The 18,656-nt window shown below is 35.5% G+C and overlaps 1 protein-coding gene and 1 non-coding gene across 4 annotated transcripts in view; one reads left to right on the top strand and one right to left on the bottom strand.

The window, feature by feature from the left end:
• Positions 1-2,540, bottom strand: part of LOC127834445 (uncharacterized) — an 83,926-nt gene extending 81,386 nt beyond the window's left edge. For 2 of the 3 annotated variants that reach the window (XM_052360289.1, XM_052360291.1), the window contains exon 1: positions 2,450-2,534. The gene's annotated coding sequence lies outside the window, so the exon portion shown is untranslated. Of the gene's footprint in view, positions 1-2,449 lie in introns of all 3 variants that reach the window. The other variant, XM_052360290.1, reaches the window with a different exon arrangement.
• A 12,664-nt stretch (positions 2,541-15,204) lies between these two features.
• On the top strand, positions 15,205-15,277 carry Trnar-ccu (transfer RNA arginine (anticodon CCU)). Its single transcript has one exon. It is a non-coding gene; the product is annotated as a tRNA-Arg (tRNA).
• The last annotated feature ends 3,379 nt before the right edge of the window (positions 15,278-18,656 follow it).

The raw sequence follows: 18,656 nt of genomic DNA, 5'->3' as shown, positions 1-18,656 counted from the left end.
TTAACAGACGGACGGACGGACGTATAATAAAAATAAAGATAGTTTGACTAAGTACATAGATATTGACAAGGTAAATCACTCGCCATTTTCTAAAGCAACGGAAGTTAGTCATTATGCATAATTAAACTGCTGTCACCCCGCTAGCTTATTGAAATGCGAGCGCAGACCGGGAACCTCGCCCTACTTTAAGTTTCAACAGAAACATCCACAGACGATGTGATAAATCCTTGTAACTATTGTTTCACTCAATTAATGGGGCAATCAACAAAAGATATTGTAAATTGCATACACATGAATCATTCCTTACCAATTGTTTAACTTGATTTCGTCTGCCATGGTTATTTCCAGAAAAAAATCAGCATGTCAAAAGTCAAATCTAGCGCCCATAGTGTTAAGTGGCTGTTATTGTGTAAAAAGAACGAGGTTCCTGGCCTGTGCGCGCATTTCAATAAGCGAGCGGGGTGACAGCAATCTAATTATGCATAATGATGAACTTCCGTTGCTTTAGAAAATGGCGAGTGATTTACCTTGTCAATATCTATACATACAAAGTCAAACTATCTTTTTTTAAGAAGACGTTTTGTCGCAGGATTTTTATTAATTTAGTATGTGCATGCATTATAATAAACAACGGTTAACTGAAAAAAAAAAAATCAATACATTAAAAAAACATTGTTATTGACATCGAGCGCCTATGAATCCTACGATAATTGAAATAAGGGAATTGTACGATACATCAGACCATAATTAATCTGAAAAAAGCGGATAACGATCAATTTTGCCCAAGAATTGCAAGGTATAATTAAGTATATTTACTGTACTATCGGTATATTTAAGAATACTTTAGAGTACCAGGGGAAGACGTTTATTAATAAAACATAGATAAAATGAGATTCAATCGTGTGTTACTTACCGTAAAAATGCAGTCATAAGTCGAGATTTTTTTCCTAAAAAAATTGGTTAAATTTACAGTTTCAACTTATGAGGTCATCCATGAAAAATAATGATGACATTCAACTAAGATCGATCCTCGCGGAAATGGTTAAAGTTGTTGTTGTTGTTGTATAGAAAACTTGTTGAAATACGACACACAAAATTTCCTCTTTTAACTGACACTTACCAATTAATATAACCACAGTTTGCCGGAACATTTCCCTTGTTTTTATTTTCATAATTTAATCCAAAGTTTTCATGTAAGCATTTGTTTTTTTTACAACTGAACGTGTAAACAAAAGATCGAGTCATTTTTAAAGTAGAGCGAGAACTGGCAACGTGTGTGAATTTACAGTTTGACGTCATCAAAGGAAAGCCGCTTCCTGTCAAGAAACCATAAAGCATCACCTTTCTCGCCGATAAAATAAAATTTCTTTAATTTGTGAAGCGACATGTTTAACCAATCGCGAGTTTGTTATTCACTGGTAATCGTCCAATTATGTTTGAGCACGTGCATAGCTCCGCCTTTGAAACTGCTATGTAGAACAAAGGTGGAGTTAGCGGTCTATTGGTTATGTCAATCATTGTCATAAAAACGTGTTTATCGAGGAACTAATCAATTGTTTTGATAGTCAGATTAAAAGTACAAAGATTTGATTACAGTGATCACAGTGTGTCATCAGATTATAAGTTTGTGGATTATTACTAGCGTGGACAATTTAGTGCAAACTTTATAATAATAATTTATTAATTTGACTTTGATTTGTAAAAATGCCTCGATAACGTCAACGCCATGCGTATGACAATACGCTTAAAATACGCGTGATAGAATTTGCAGAGCAATCAATTAATAATAGTGCTGCTGATCGCGAGTTTGGTGTTTCGTATGTCGTTGATGTGTAAATTACGATGTACATGTATATAAGTTCTGGTTTCCTACATGTATGTTGTCTTTGTTTTTATGTGGTTCATATATTATTTTCGATTTCCTAAATATATATCGTATTGATTATATTAAACAAAGTACATAATACACGTGTCCGCTATGTCTACGTCGCACAGTGCTATATTGACGTCATGGTCTATGTATAGAATAAAAACTTCCCGTACATTTAAAATTGCGTCTGTTTATGAAATTCTTGCACTGACTCGACTTATGACTTGGACATATTCAAAATCTCCGATTTTCGTATCATTTTTTACCCCCCGACTTATGAGCGGGTAGACTTATGACTGCATTTTTACGGTATTGTTCCATGATCATAACTAGTACAAAACCAGGATTATTTATATTTTAAAAGATTATCAATTATGTTAATTGTTATAAATTCTGTAGAATAATACTGATGTAAAGCACTTTTTTTTCATCAAACATTATTTAATTAATTTATTTATTTTGCTGAATTCGTGTTGTTCGTACACAGTATTAACGTCCATTTTTGTATTATAGTACATGATTATCAAATAAGTTTTTGACCGTATCTTAGGTAGCACTTATTTTCATGTAGCAATATACCTTACGTCCAGTCGTAGTTACTTTAACATTTATTTTTGTTCAACAAAAACATTGATTTTCAAGAATTTTGTTAATAGTAGCTTCCCTTTGTTAATAAAGCGAAAGAAAATAAAAAAGAATAAAGCGCACGGTTAACTACCACACTATTAGTACAAGTTAATCAGACATATGCAGACCACATTGATTTTGTACAATCAAGCAAATGGCTAGTGCAGTCCATATTTACCCCGTCTAGAAATAGACGAGTTTCAATTATTGTCAATCACAGGCCACATATATTCTATGTTGCACAGGCAAACAGGAGTATACGTGTGCACTAGCTGAAATAATTCGCGTTCAGAATAAATCCAAGAGTCTGCCAGAGCAAAAATCAACAAAATGACTCTATGGTGGCAATTTATATTGACTAACATGTGTACCAGCTAGCATATACCTAATGCATTCCTCGTTGGTATGAGGCAGTCCCGGATTACACATTAGGCAGAATAGGCCACTGCCCGACATATATGTTTGAATTTCGCATGCGCGGTGTGAGACGTTTTCCGAAAACCAAATAAGAAAATTAATGTATTAAGTTCTTTTTTTGATTAGCAGAGTAACTTTTTTGGTATATTTTTGGTAAGTTCGCCCTCCCCTATCAATCAAAACCGTTACATGCTCGAAGAACAATCGCTTGGTCGCTCTTTGAACGTTTTCATGATTGCCCCGTGATTACCCCACCCACTTCCGAGAGCGTATAGACGACTCGTAACATGAATTGGACTCAGCATTTCTGTTTTGTCGCCGCTCTATTGGCAATCCTTAGTTTCTGTCAAACCCAATCAACACCATTATGCAAGAACAACAGCTATTCCGGCTTTTCTGGCTTCTTCAGACATGTGAACTACCTGTCAGAGTCTGTCAACTATATGACAGTGTCCAGACGTCTTGGTACACTATCATTACTCTCCACCAAACGTGGTAAGCTACATACCTTACTATACATTTCGATGTTGCTTCTTGCAACCTCTTCGGGTGTTGAGCTAAATCCGGGCCCACGCAAACCCAAATTTCCATGTGAGATCTGTGAGAAAGCGGTAACTTGGAAGCAACGCGGAGTGGCTTGTGATGACTTTCAACAGTGGCACCACACCCAGTGTATGCGAATGTCCACCCACATATGAGGTACTCGGCAATTATAGCAATCTATCATGGCACTGTGACAACTGTGGACTGTCTAACTTCGCTTCCGGTATATTTGATTGTTATATAACTCCATCAGAAAACTCTTTTAGCGATTTATCGTCTTCAGGTGTTTCATCCATCCTCAGCACAGGCCCACCTATATCTTGCTCGTCGCCTGTTGCGTCCCTCAAAAAGAAACCAGTAACCCCATCATTCCGCAGCATGAAGATATTGAATGTTAACTTTCAGAGCGTGAAGAACAAAAAAGAAGAAATTGGGCACATCATTGACTCTGTAAACCTGGTGGATGTCCCAATCACATACCGCATGCCCATAAGTTCTGTACGAGGCCATGGGACTTGCTACCTGGTCCCGTTTGCTAGGACCCAGATATACCAGAATTCGTTCTTCCCAGATACCATCCGGCTTTGGAATAGACTCACCCAAACCATTGTAAGCTGCTCATCAGTGGACAGCTTTAAGGAGGAAGTCCAGTCAATCTCCCTCAAATAACTGATAATGTGGGCGTTTTTACCTGCTCTGTAAAATAGTATTTTTTTTAATAATCTCTTGTTTTGGAGCAAATTTTAAGTCTCACACCGCCATGCGCCTGTACGGGGTTACGCCAGATGGTGTCAGTACAATAAGGAAGAAGAAGAAGGTATCGATTGTCAGAAGGTAAACAATGTTTAGCAGCCACCATATTTCATCAATCAGCTAAAAAATAAAATCATTATGAAAAAATAATTACTCAATTTAACGTTTTTTGTCAAACAATTTACATATACCACTTAATTTGTCTTGACAGACTGTTGTGCACACTACATTGTAAAATTACAATATTTTTATTAATATAATATGGAACCCTAATTGAATTGTTACTTCAACTAATCAATGAGCTTACAATCGATCTCGTTTCATGAACTTTAGGAGAGAAGTGATAATAAATTAATGATGTTGCCAGCTTAAACTGTCGTAAGATCTTGATAAGAAAGGGTCATGATTATTACAGAATGTTTCAAAAGTCTGAACCTGCAGGCTTGGCTTTAAAAATGTTAACTACTTGTTCATATCCTTGACATGGATTGTTGCGCTGTTTGTTGGACGATTTGTTTTATAGTCAATGACATATTTAAGTAAAAAAGGGAAACTACAGTTCAAATTGCAACGTACACTTACGGCTTAATTAAGAGTGGCTCTGAAAGCACATCTGAACATTAAGTGGTGTATCGACTTTATCAATAGCCTTAAGTACATTTTAGCGATTTTTTTGCAACTCAAGATTTTTTTTTGAGAACCGGCACTTGATAACCTCAATCGCATGAACAGTAAATGATATCATCATCATCATCATCATCATCATCCTCATCATCATCATCATCATCATCATCATCATCATCATCATCATCATCATCATCATCATCATCATCATCATCATCATCACCACCACCACCATCATCATCATCATCATCACATCAGGTATCATCATCATCATCAGGCATCATCATCATCAGGCAACTATATCTGGCATCATCATCAGGCAACACCATCTGGCATTATTAGGCATCATTTTCTCTGTTATTGTATTTTTTTATATCTTCAACTCAAATGAGTTCCCGTGTGTTTAAACATGAGTAGAGGAGCTAAACATTGAAAACGGTTCGTTGGTTGGACAACCATAGCTTATCATACATCTGTATTAAATTAAAAAATGCAATATAAACTTTTTGCCCATAAAGGGTTTTAGTCAAATCTGCAGTCCTTATATATTTTTTTAGATTTCTGCGTCTTATTACTTTCTGCAAAAATCTCAGCAGAGCATATTCGTAGTGCACCGCAATACTCATAATTCTGTGTTTTCAACCTAATAAAATATTAATGAGCGATACGTATCTAACCTATTAGTTTCCTACGTATATACATTATATACGGGTGATTTGTTAATCTAAGTTAACTCATATAACATCGCTGTATAAACATACACAGCGCACCATAGACATGTGCACGTTTTTGTTTGTTTAAGCGTTTTTTGTCTTTCAAACTTTATAAATATTCTAGAGCAAGTTTACTATTTGCATATATATGATTTAATTTTGCTATGCAAACTAAGAATTAAATATACATGATCAGTGTCGGTTTTCCTGTCTTAACAAATCAAAATATTAGAAAAATGAGTAAACTTGTGCCTTTCCGTAACTGAGTTGTCTTTACAAACCTCGGAACTACAACTACGTTGCGTTTTTTTTATATATTATCCTAACACATAAGAAAACCAAAACAATATATACTCGTTTCTATTATTAATTGCTGTGAGTATTAACTTAGTTTTTTGTACATGCTTTGCGTCTTAAAAAGTTTCACATGCAAAATTGGTACGCGTTGCGCTTTTAAAATCATATCTTCGGGCCCATATCTTCAAAGGATTCGTACATCAAAACTAAGCATTGCAATTTATGTGCTCTTAATTTCTCATTAAACGTATTTGTTAACAACCAAAATGTGCAATTTTATAAATATATGCATTGTTTCTAGTTTATATTATCGCTACACATACCTATCATTAAATAAATAGCATCAAAAATAGGCGTGAAAGGACTTAATAACGTTCATACACAAAACCACATTTCAAAGAAATTGGTTCTTCACATGATAATACTTTGTATAGTACCTTACTTTCGTTTCAAAGGTATATATCAATTACCTCGGGAAGCAATATATATGGCATCCCGCATCTGCCTATGATATTTTTTTATTATTGAAATATCCATCTTAAACAGTAATCTCGTTGTCGGAAATTAGCAGTATAACACCGGGATACATGAAAAGAAGCATTTACCAGTTAACACACCGGTGACGGAAATTAAATTCAAAATAATGTACAGTTTCTCCTTAGTAATATCCTTTTCATTACATCAACGTCTGTATGAAAGGAAATATGTAATTTTATCACCCAGCATCGAAGCAGAATATCAAAACATCAACTTATTAATAAATGAACACCATGTTGAGAGTACGTTATTATTTGTGTGTAAAAATTAATTGGAAATAGGAGCAAACGGTTACTTTCTCTAAGTAATCTAACTACCTGTAGCGTTAACTCGATATATAAACACACACATATATATATATATATATATATATATATATATATATATATATATATATATATATATATATATATATATATATATATATATATATTATATGCCTAGTCATCCATATTAACTTTATTATTACTTTATCTAATGAAAACATGAAGTCTCCATACTAGTTTTCGTTAAATAAAATGTTTAAAAATTATTTGTTTGAAATGTATGTAATTTATAGTAACGTATTGACATATTTTCCAAATTTTAATAAGTATATTGACACAAATTTGTTTACAAATATACTGTGCGAACTATTTTAGACTTATTTCACTTGAAAGGAACTAATTTTATCTGTTTTGCCTTCACCGGTATAAGAAATAGAACCTAAACTGCTGTCACTGTGATAATAAAGCGTAAGAATTAAAACTCTATTTTATTAAAAGACGTCCAAAGTATTGATGAACAGTGTTACAAACGTCTAATACATTTGTCCACACCGATTTGTGAGTTTTCAGCAAAGAAACAAAATTTGCTTTTAAATTGTCAGGAGTGTAATATCGCTGGTATGAACAAAATATAATGATGATTGTTCAAGGTGCAGGATCACGTGACTTTTGGGGGTTTCCAATTGATGTTAACGTTTATGCTGCTTATGGCAATTTGAAATACATCAGAATTAATCTGTTTCTTGTTCTTTGCCTGTGTTCTTGTTAAAAAAAACGATTTGTACTGTACGGTTGTGCTGCACGCAACGTGAAACTTTGTCATCGATTTTAGACGTATTCAATGATTTATTCTTATACCTTTAGCTTTAGGCAAAATATATCAATATATCTTAAAATGACAGAAACCTTGTCATGTGATCGGTGCTGTACTATGGTTAAGGAATTTGAATTTCAGTTTTTAAATAAAGTACTTTTGAAGTGTGTTTAACTGAGACATAAAAAACTGGTGGAAATTAAGAGTTCCATGGTACTTACAATTGTCCGAGTTTAATTTATAGCACAAGCATGTATACACATTTTAAGGACATTATACTTTTTTAAGTTAGATTATTCTCAAGGTCTTCATTCGTTTGTTTCCCGTACATTTATCGACAAATAAGCTAAATTGACTTTATGGCCGCTTATATAAAGTTTGCGTCGTATCGCCCACAATCATGTTGTGTATCTTTGTTCATTCTGTTTAATTTTTTTAAACTATAATACTCTTTAAATATGTTTTTTAAATAATTCCTAAACGAGTGCAATACTATCTCATATTTCAAACAACTCAGCAAACATTCATGTATATCCAGAACATGCATAACACAATAGCTTTCATTTGATCATGAAAATTACCTTGTCAGCTAGCTTGTGGCTGATGCGCTTGCGCGCCTTCCTAACAAGACGACCTTTTTTCGAGAACACTCGTTCCAATTGCACGGATGTCGATGGCACGGAGAAAAGCTTCATTGGCAACATGCGCAATAATTGGGAAACGTTGTTTATTTTCACACCACCATGTCAACGGGTCGCCATCGACTTGAACATTCACACGCATGTTTGTTAACGTACCTTACCGCGCAAATTTGAAGCAATTGAACTTATTTATTTTTTTTATTTTTTTATTTTCTAAAATAACACATAAATTGATTTTAATTTATGAGATGACTTAAATAAATAGTTTTCTGAAATAAAAACTTGCCTAACACGATAGTGCTGGCATCGTGAGATAAATGTATAAAAGTACGTCTTCGTTCATAGCCCCCACTCTCCATAATTCGCATAAGTTAAATTTGAGCGAGTAAAACAAAACAATAGCAATTAGCGAAACGTGCCCTCTGTTTGTAACCACTAAGGTACTGATTTATTGCTTTATTTTTTTGTCACCAGGGCAAGTTTGCAGAATGACCTTTTTTGATTTAAAATGTTTCTTGTTCTGATAAAAATGACAGTTTGGATCAGAAATATTGCTTACTGTTTAAATGTCCTGAAAGTTTTTCACTTGACCGCTTTGTTTTAAAAAAAAGTTCCGAATATCTTTAAGAGAAGTTCTTTTTAATATCACAGCACACTGAAACATATTTGAGGCATTTGATAACAATAATTCATAAAAAAGGACATACCAATGACCGGACGCTTATTTACGTATGACGAAGAGTGACTAAAAGATACTGTATAACGTAATTTAATCCTTGAAAACAGCTCCTTCACGTCTTTTCGGAATTTCCGTCCACTTAGTATATACACGTAAAAATTAAGTGCGTGATTAAGATATAAAATAGACGTACAGGTTTCCCTAATTAGTATCTCCTCAAACAAATCTAACGTAAAACCATGTCCATATTTATAAAGCAAAATATTCATTAATCTAAAAGGGATGTTGGTCATAAGGAATGTTAAATTGGCGATCAACGAATTCATTGTCACAGAACGCACCCTGCTGGACTTTGCGTGTCTTCCACCAAATGATGTCCGAAGCTTTACACAAATAACTATACTAGCTGCCATTATGATGAAATATGGAATACTTAGAAAACAAATCCAGTCAGAAAAAAACATAGTCTTCCACGCAGTGTTTATCGGACGATACATCACCATCCCCCGACCATTGATGACTTGGAGTGCGATATAAATATTGAATAACAAAAACAGCTAACGCTGTTATGCACTCTGCTATAACAACCATATAACTTGCTTCACCTTCAAAGGCATTGTTATACTTAAGAATCGCTCTATTGTTATAACAACCTGAGTACAAATCGATACGCTAAGTGATGCTTGCCATATGAACTCGAGCGGAATCATCACTAACGGAATACCAAACAGAAATTCACTTACAACGGAGCTCCACAATATAACTATTCTAAAGCATGGTCCATTGATTGTCACAAATAAATCTGTGCCTGCAAGTATTCCAAACAAAACACTTGTTGTAGTTGCTTTGGTCTTCGCAACAACTACTATAATTAGCATATTGCCGAATGTCGACGACGCGACAATCAGTATAAAAAGGGAAAATACTACAGAGTTCATTGTTTCAATCCGATTTCCGTAATCATTATTCGTCGAGGCATTTCCTGAGTGATTCATTTTTGAATGTTGGTGATGTATGAAATGGTATCGCAAATGACAAAGACGCATATATCCGTAGTATACTTAGTATAAAGGCCGCGCAAAACCAAGAGATTAGCGGACTGAACGCAGAATATAGTTGTCCCTTTCAACTACCATTTTCATACTTTTAAAACTAATAATTTCAGAAAATAAACTTCATATAAACTAATTTATCTACTACTTATGAAAATCTAGTTAAGTACTTTCATGAACTAAATTATAAAATTAATACTTTGATCGGTGCCTTTGATCAGGTCACCTGAACGTGAGTTTCATTATTTTTAATCAGTATGCGGTATCGGAATAATGAAGACGCTGTATGTTAATCATAGAAGCGGTGTCGCTAGCGTTTAGTCAACGCGACATCATGCTTATTGCTACTCTTATCTGTTATTCAAGTCGCCTACGTTAAATAAGTTCCATGCGGATAGCAAACATGTTGATGCAAGTTGTTGCATAGTCAACGCAATTTTGTGCGCACTATTACGCTTACTAGTTCGCATATGTTACCAAGGCGAACTTAGCAGAAACGAAGTTGTATGCACGATTGTACAAGTACTTTATCTATACATGTGTATTTGTGTCTACGTAAAATGCACGCTTCACTGTGCACTTCCACATATTTCTTACCTATTTGTAAATGCAAACGCAATATACTACTACGATTTTTGGCTACCATAACTGCTTATGCATTATCATCACTAAATAATTATAAACACAACTGTAAAATGCAATGCCACAGGTGTTCAGGTTCCGTCCTTGCGTTCATCCATGGACTTACTGTACGATTTCGTGTGGAAACCTTTCCTGCATCGGTACCGAAGCCTTTGACCGCACAGGAGTGTTTGTCCCTCGTGCCAGGCTAGACCCTCTTTTCAGCGTGATTTTGCGGAGGCTGATCAAATACTTTGAACAAATAGCGATGTCAATTCATATAAGAATTTCATGATCAAATATGCTACCGATTTATGTATTACCTGTATTACGACATCGAGAAGAAATATGCTTGGAAAGCTAGGGATATACATGCGTAATTGTTTCACTAATAATTTCGAAAGTGTATAACTGCACGTTGCTAGTATAGATCTCATTGTGTATTTTAAATAAAAACATGGTGCTGCACATTTGCAAAATATGTGTTACAAACATACCTTGTTCAGCCAAGACCACCACAACACTACTCTAATAAATTATGCAACAATTTGAAGATCATCTTCACACGGGTGTCATCCTTGCAAACATTGTATTTGACTTAAACACAAATTCTATAGCCTACATTACAAAACAACCAGACACTGCATAAAACACATGCTTGGTCTTAAATGCCAAACAAAGTCATATACAAATAGAAGAGCATACACATTCATCACTTTCTGCCTAATTCTTTCTCAACGCACACATTCTTTGATTTGCCATATACATCAAAGGTTGAGAATGATGGGAAAGTTCTCGGCTAAATATTCATGTTTATATAAACAGTTACGTGCAAATGATCGGTGCGATACTGGTTGCAATTTTATATACCAATATTATATTAATTTGTACTAAAACGAAATATTGGCAAATATATACTTATTTAATTGCTTTATTTTGATTGAAAATATCATCGGATATATGGTGCAAACCAAACAGTTGCAAACACCGGCGTTTTTTTTTAGCGGATATGACATTTTCTCTACAATCTGTAAAACATTTATAGAATATACCTTATGAGGGTCTTTGCAAATATAGCATACCATCATAACTCTATCAGAACTCAAATTTATGTTCTTTTTAAAAATAAAATAAGTAAAAATGTGATCGCCGCCATGTGTCGCATAATCGTCCGATTACAACGTCATGACGTGAATCGTATTAACTACAGTTTATTACGTGGCGACTTTGGCAAGTCGGTCCCATTCTCCTAGTGTCAATTCATCCGTATAATAACGTGGGATGAAATAAACAACAGCAAAGTAATAGATGAAGTCAAGCCAAACTTAATATGATTTTCAATGTTTTATATATGTAGTTCATTTCTCCAATTATACACAATTCCTCATTCACAAATTCATCCGTGATTAAGTAAGATAAATACTATGGAATCCGGATAGTGCCATCTATAATCTCCCCCTTCTTTCATCAAGGGCGACACACGACACGCAAAATATCGTGTATGGCTGCGACTGTCGCCAAAATATCGTGCGTCGCCGCGACTGTCGCGCCAAATATCGTGCGTCGCCGCGACTGCCGCCAAAATATCGTGCGTCGCCGCGACTGTCGCCCAAAATATCGTGCTTGCGGCGACTGTTGCGCAAAATATCGTGTATCGCTTCGTGTGTCGTGTCTCGCGTTCAAAGGGTGACGCACGAAACACGAAGCGATGTACGATATTGTGCAAGATAGTCGCGGAGAGGCATGATATTTTAGTATTCAAATATCGCCCATCTTATCCGAATCTCTTGTATCGCGGTCTAATTTCAGACCGCGACACACGACGCACGAAGCGATACTCGATATTTTGCGGGACAGTCGCGGCGACATGCGATATTTGTACTGTTCAAATATCGCTATAATAATATCGCCTGTCGATTGTCGCGTTTTCAAAAAAATTGAATGCGACAGTCGCCCTTTTATATGCGATATCTCGCTCTTTGAACACGACCGTCGCACTTTACGAACGCGACCGTCGCCCTTTATGAATGCGACCGTCGCCCTTTTATATGCGAGATATCCCAGTACAAAAGTGGTGAGGCAAACATCACTCTATACTTGTTTTTAAGTAAGATCCTTTAAGGAGGCCCTTATTTGTTTAAAAAAGAATTTAAATTTAACAAGAGCTTGAATTTGTTTATTCATTTTGTAATTGAAATTTCGTTTAACGTCAGATAAAAGTATCCAATAAAATATTCAGTGCGAGAGTAATGCAAAATGGAATAAATATAAATATGGTATTCCATTACAGGGCTGAATTAAAGTGACTTGTAGACATTAAGAATAGCACTAATAGTAAGAGAGCAGTCCCAAGGTATTATACCACTAACAGTTTAAATATCATTACACGTAATATAAATTTTAATAAAATACTATGTTATCTTACCTTTCAACTCTAATGTTTAAGTTTTGTATTTTAAAGGTTATTTCGTTTGAAACTGTGAAAGCTTTCAATTTTTTAAACAAATATGGGTTGTCTAATAACGACGCTCAAGAGTCAATGTACTTACCTTTAGTGATGGGCTTTGTAGTTCGCCAACATAAAAGTGGTATTGCATGATTTTATAGGCCGGAGAACTCGTAAAGTTTTGTACTCTAACTAAATAGCCCAAACATGGGAATATTAATGTATTGATAAAATCCGAACTCTACGTGCCCAGTCTGGGTTTGTTTATTTTTGTCAAACCTATTCAAAAGAGTGTCAAAAGAGTGTTTCAAAAATAAGCAGTCGAGCCTCATAAAGTTTCAAAACCTTATGTATGGTGTAAGTTCGTATTATAGTTCCCAGGGAGGGTTTCGCAAGTGCTTATCTTTTAAGATGAAAATAAGATAAAAATGTGTTTACTTATTCGTTTATGTGCGGTACTAATAGTATTTGAGAACTTTGCGAGATCGGAAGCCGGATATAAAAGTTGGTTCGAACAACGTAAGTCCATTCGTCTTTGCATTCATCTACCTAGAATTTGTCTTGTTGTTGTTGTTAATTATGCTGCTATTACTTCTGCTTAGACTGTTGCTGCTGCTCCTAGTGCTACAACGGCAGTTCACATATAGGTAGCTGTTATAGGTATAGGTATAGGTAGTTCGTCCGCTTAACTATATTACTTGCTAATTATGAATATTACACCAGGCAAGTGTGTTCGTATCATTGAGGCCGATTTGGTGAAAAAAAACATTGTGCTAAAAGATGGTAATACATTAAAGAATGCAGTCTGCTTTGCATGTGACAAGGGATTGAAGAGCAACGTTCCGAGCCTACAAAACAAATGGTTCAATTGCGAGTTCCATTCAACTCTTGGTGAGGTGGCATGGGCAGGTCATGGAATTGGAGTCGAGACAGACCATGGAAGAACCTTATTGTATCTTCAAAATATCACATGTTCATCAGGTATTAGTATTATACATCCACTCGTAATACCATGGTAAATTCAAAATAGTTCCTATATACCATCCTCAGCTTATGTTTGCATTTCGTGTCTTTGAATCTGTATTTTCTAAATGATTATATTTATTGTAGTACACACTCTCTTAGTATTGAAGTAACAAAATTGAATTACCGGTAATCTATGCATGATCGACGGTATTTGGTGACATGTTGTGTAAGAAATCGCAATTTTAAACTAGACATGGAAACATGTTCCCGTGAACTGTTTTATGTTTAGATTTTTCACAACCATAATCATGCCCTTTTACGGTCTTGCTTTACAAACGATCGTTAGTCGGCTTTTGATTACAAATCGCAGTAACTCGTCTACCTGCATCATGTTATCACGGTCGGCTGGTCTACCAATAGCAATTGCATATCGCTATGCCAGTAAGTACAATCTGAAACTGAAGTTGAGTAAAATGATTCTCAGTGATTTTTTTATAGAATTAAATACCCTTGAAAAACGTAAATTGTTTTATTTGTCGAATCAACGCATGCACTTCTGAATAAACACATATCTTCACTGTCGTTCTCAAACTTCGTAGCTACAAAATGCCAACTTTTCAGGAGAGAGACAAAACCGTAAGATTTTTTTATAACGATGTTTTAGAAATTGAAATTCTGTAAAAAAAATACCAAACAAATGAAGCTGCAAAATATGGTATAAGCAGTAGACACGTAAGTCATACTGATAAGTCATACTGGTATTCAGAAATGTTAGCTACAATATTTTGTCACCACAGTTTTGTCATTTTTATGAGGTACGACAATTCGTCCTGATAGAAAACCTCGTAGCTGCAAATATAAAAACGTTTTTGTCAAACTTGTCCAAACGAAATGACGTACCTATAGGTAAAATGACGTCACTACGACTTTTCGCCGGAAAAAGGCCAACAATCAAGCTACAACATTTCGTCACGTGGCTTTTTAAGGGGCTCTGATTGGCATAGAGCTACGAGATATAGCACAAAATACGCGCCATACTTCATATATTCGGAAAAGACGACATTTGTTTTTGGAAAATTTTGGAGCTACGAAGTTTGAGAACGACAGCGACGATATGGAATGCAGTATAGGCCATACACAAACATGGCACCATAGTGATCGAGCGTCCGATTTCCACACCTAGAGACATGTTTCAATTAAATGTGTAGTAAATGTATAGTAACATTTAAAGGTCGGATATGAGAGTAGTCCACGATTGTATTGTTCTTCGTTATGAAAACACCAAAAAGACGCACATATTTGAGTGTGAACTAATACAATCGGTTTTAACGACGTACCGCCTCCGTGGCCTAATGGATAAGGCACCGGCCTCCTAAGCCGGGGATTGCGGGTTCGAGTCCCGCCGGAGGTTTCATTAAGACATTTTTACAAATATAATGATACGTTCACACGTTTCCTTAGGTTTTGGTAAAATGTGCGCTTGTGTTAATTAAATTAAACGTACTAGGCTGACATACACAATAGACTTTCTTTGTACAGACAAACGTAGAATTGAATAGACAGATGGACATGCATCAGGCGTGCTGGCGGACATACAGAAAGAATGACATACAATGGGCGAATGTCATAATTAATCTTTATACGAGTTTCTCGGAATCTACTCGTAATAACCCTTTGAATAGTATTGATCGTATCTTAGAGCAATAAATTGCTTAATGATTTAACGCGTCTAGCCATTTTTTATTGCAGCTTCGACGCGTTACTCTTAAGCTTTTTTACTTTGTCACGACCAATCAGACATTATACAGATATTGACTATGGCTTTGTCACAAACGTGACGCATACCCCCACATGCTGCATTGACACAGAATATTTTGCATGCTGTCTTCACAAAACAAGAGAAGCTAATTTATGACGATTTTTAAGAATTATTATGCCATTATCATTTATGGCCATTTTTGACCTTTGAACTCAAAGTGTGACCTTGACGTTGCATATATCGAAGTTATTCTTTCGCTTGACACACCGACCAATGATGGTGAACAAATGTGCCCAATGATAGTTATAGCCCGGACAAGCTCATTTATGGCCATTTATGACCTTTGAACTCAACGTGTGACTTTGACCTTGACACTTGAGATATCGACGTAATACTTTCGCATGACAAACCATCCAATGATGGTGAACAAATGTACCAAATGATTTTAAAATCTCACAATCTAACGATAAATGGCATAGTTATGGTCAGGAAAACTTTCTGTTTAAAACGCACTGAGTGATCCCACGACCTAGTTTTTGACCCGGCATGACCCATATTCAAATTTAACCGAGACATCATCTAGACACAACTTCTGACCAAGTTTGGTGAAGATCGGATGAAATTTTCGGGACAGACAGACCGACAAAGTGACTCCTGTATAGCCCCATTACCAATGGTAATGGGGGTATAATTAACAAGTGTACGAATTTAGGAAGAGAGTAGAATTATTTAAGAAAGTCCCTACTGAATCTTAACATCATTATATAATGGTGAGACATTATTGATAAAAATATATCAGTCGATTGTGCAAGAAGCGCTTTCATTACCGATTATGAAGCAGGTTTCCGGCTACAGCGTTTCATGACACGCTTTTATAACTTTCGTTTCAATTGGGGTTCAATTTAAGAATAGGGAAATAAGATCTGTTTATTTTTGACCTTTCATAATAGACAGTAACATGTAGAGGTCGTGTACTAGAGAAGTCAACGATTGTGCTTCAGCATTAATAAACCAAAAGGACATATACATTTCAGTCTCAAGTCTTAGACTATTCAAACAAAGTCTCGCCTTCGTGGCCTAATGGATAAGGCACCGGCCTCATAAGCCGTGGATTGCGGGTTCGAGTTTCGCCGGAGGTTATCTTCCAAGTGAATTGCGTATTTAATATGCGGTTATTGCTTTACAAAAGGTAGTAAGTCGAATTTTATTGCAAAAAGCAGTAACCTGTCTATCTGCATCATGTTATCCACGGTTCTGCTGGTCTACCAGTAGCATTTGATATAGTTACGACGGTACGTACAACTGAAACGAAAATTGGGTAAACAAGATTCTAAGTGAAGTTTTTTTTCATTAATCAACCTTGCAACACGTTTAAATTGGTTTCTGTTTTGAATCACCTCATGAATTAAAAAACACATATGGCATTGCAGTATAAGCCGCAAACAAACATGACGTCATAGTGATCGAACGTCCGATTTCTACGCCTACAGATAAGTTTCAATAAATATATAGTAAATGTAGAGAAAAATGTGAAGGTCGGGTACCAGGGTAGTCTACGATTGTGCTACGTCTTGAAAACACCAAAACCGACGCACATATTTAACTGTGAACTAATATAATCTGTTCATTGTCTTACTGCCTACGTGGCCAATGGATAAGGCACCGGCCCTCCTAAGCCGGGGATTGCGGGTTCGAGTCCCGCCGGAGGTTATATAACAATTCTTCATACGCTCACTCGGTCTATTAGTTTTGGATAAAATCTGCTTGTGTGTAAATTTAATTAAACGTACGTGGCTGACAAACGCATAGACTTACTCAATTCGAGTAAAGTAGAATCGCATTAAAGAAAGCCCCTTCTGGATCTTAACATCATTATATAATGGTTAGATTATTGTTGATTAGAATAGATCAGTCGATTGTACAAGAAGCGCTCTCACTAATGGCTAAGAAGCATATTCCCTGTTAGAGCGTTTGCTTATACACGCTTCATTTACTTTCGTTTCAATTTGTGTTACGATTTCAGGTCTGGGAGAAAGAGATCTGTTGATATCTGACCTTTCATAATAGACAGTCAAATATAGAGTTGTGCTTCAGAATAAATATCTCAGAGGGACATAAAGCATTTTTATGTAAGAGGAACCACATGAGTGAATCCCGTATATATATATAAGATGAACCACATGAGTGAATCCCGTATATATATATATATATATATATATATATATATTATATATATATTATATATATATATATATATATATATATATATATATATATAATAATATATTTTCGCTCATTTTTTCAAGAAATTTGTCAGGATTTTTTCTACATGTAGCCCAATACCTTTGATATCAATGTTAATACACAGTTGTTTCAAATTGGACTTTGAAATTTTTAATTTTTCCAATTTACCTACCCTATGTTAGTTCATGCTTAAATAACGGGCACTGCTCCAATGGTATTACACTGCTCACAAGGCATCGGGTTTCCTGGTGTGAACCCTAGCTTCATATTCACACAAACAGAAACACGTGTTTCTAAAAATCCATTTTACTTACTGGAAGGTAATGTAAAAGAATTGTTAATACAATTGTAAAACAATATTAATAGACAAAGTTGAAAATTATACATATGTCATATGATACCAGCGTAGCTTCGGCCCAGCTTGTACATTCGCACAGTCTGGTCAGGTCCGATCATGAAACCAGAAAACATGGCGTGACGTAATAGCGGACAATGTTGCTCCTGAAGAGCAATGACGGAGCTACGCTGGGCGTATATGACATAAGACACATTTTCGCATAACGCGGGTCATTGAATCTTAATAATGTAATCAGGACTTTAAATGATTTATATAAAAAAAAAAAACAAGGGAATAAGGTCAAGCTTTTGCACATCGTCAATGTTATTAATTACATAGGACCTTTGACCTCAAGATTATGTATTACTCACCAGTGCTCCAGCTAGGATTTAAAAAGGACAGGGGGCTTTTTTGTCAAAAGGGCACTTTCGACGCGCAGTATTTTGTCAA

Source organism: Dreissena polymorpha, chromosome 6 (assembly GCF_020536995.1).
Source record: "Dreissena polymorpha isolate Duluth1 chromosome 6, UMN_Dpol_1.0, whole genome shotgun sequence".
Lineage (NCBI taxonomy): Eukaryota > Metazoa > Mollusca > Bivalvia > Myida > Dreissenidae > Dreissena > Dreissena polymorpha.
The sequence above is the reverse complement of the archived record's forward strand: the minus strand, read 5'-3'. Positions and strand labels throughout refer to the sequence as shown.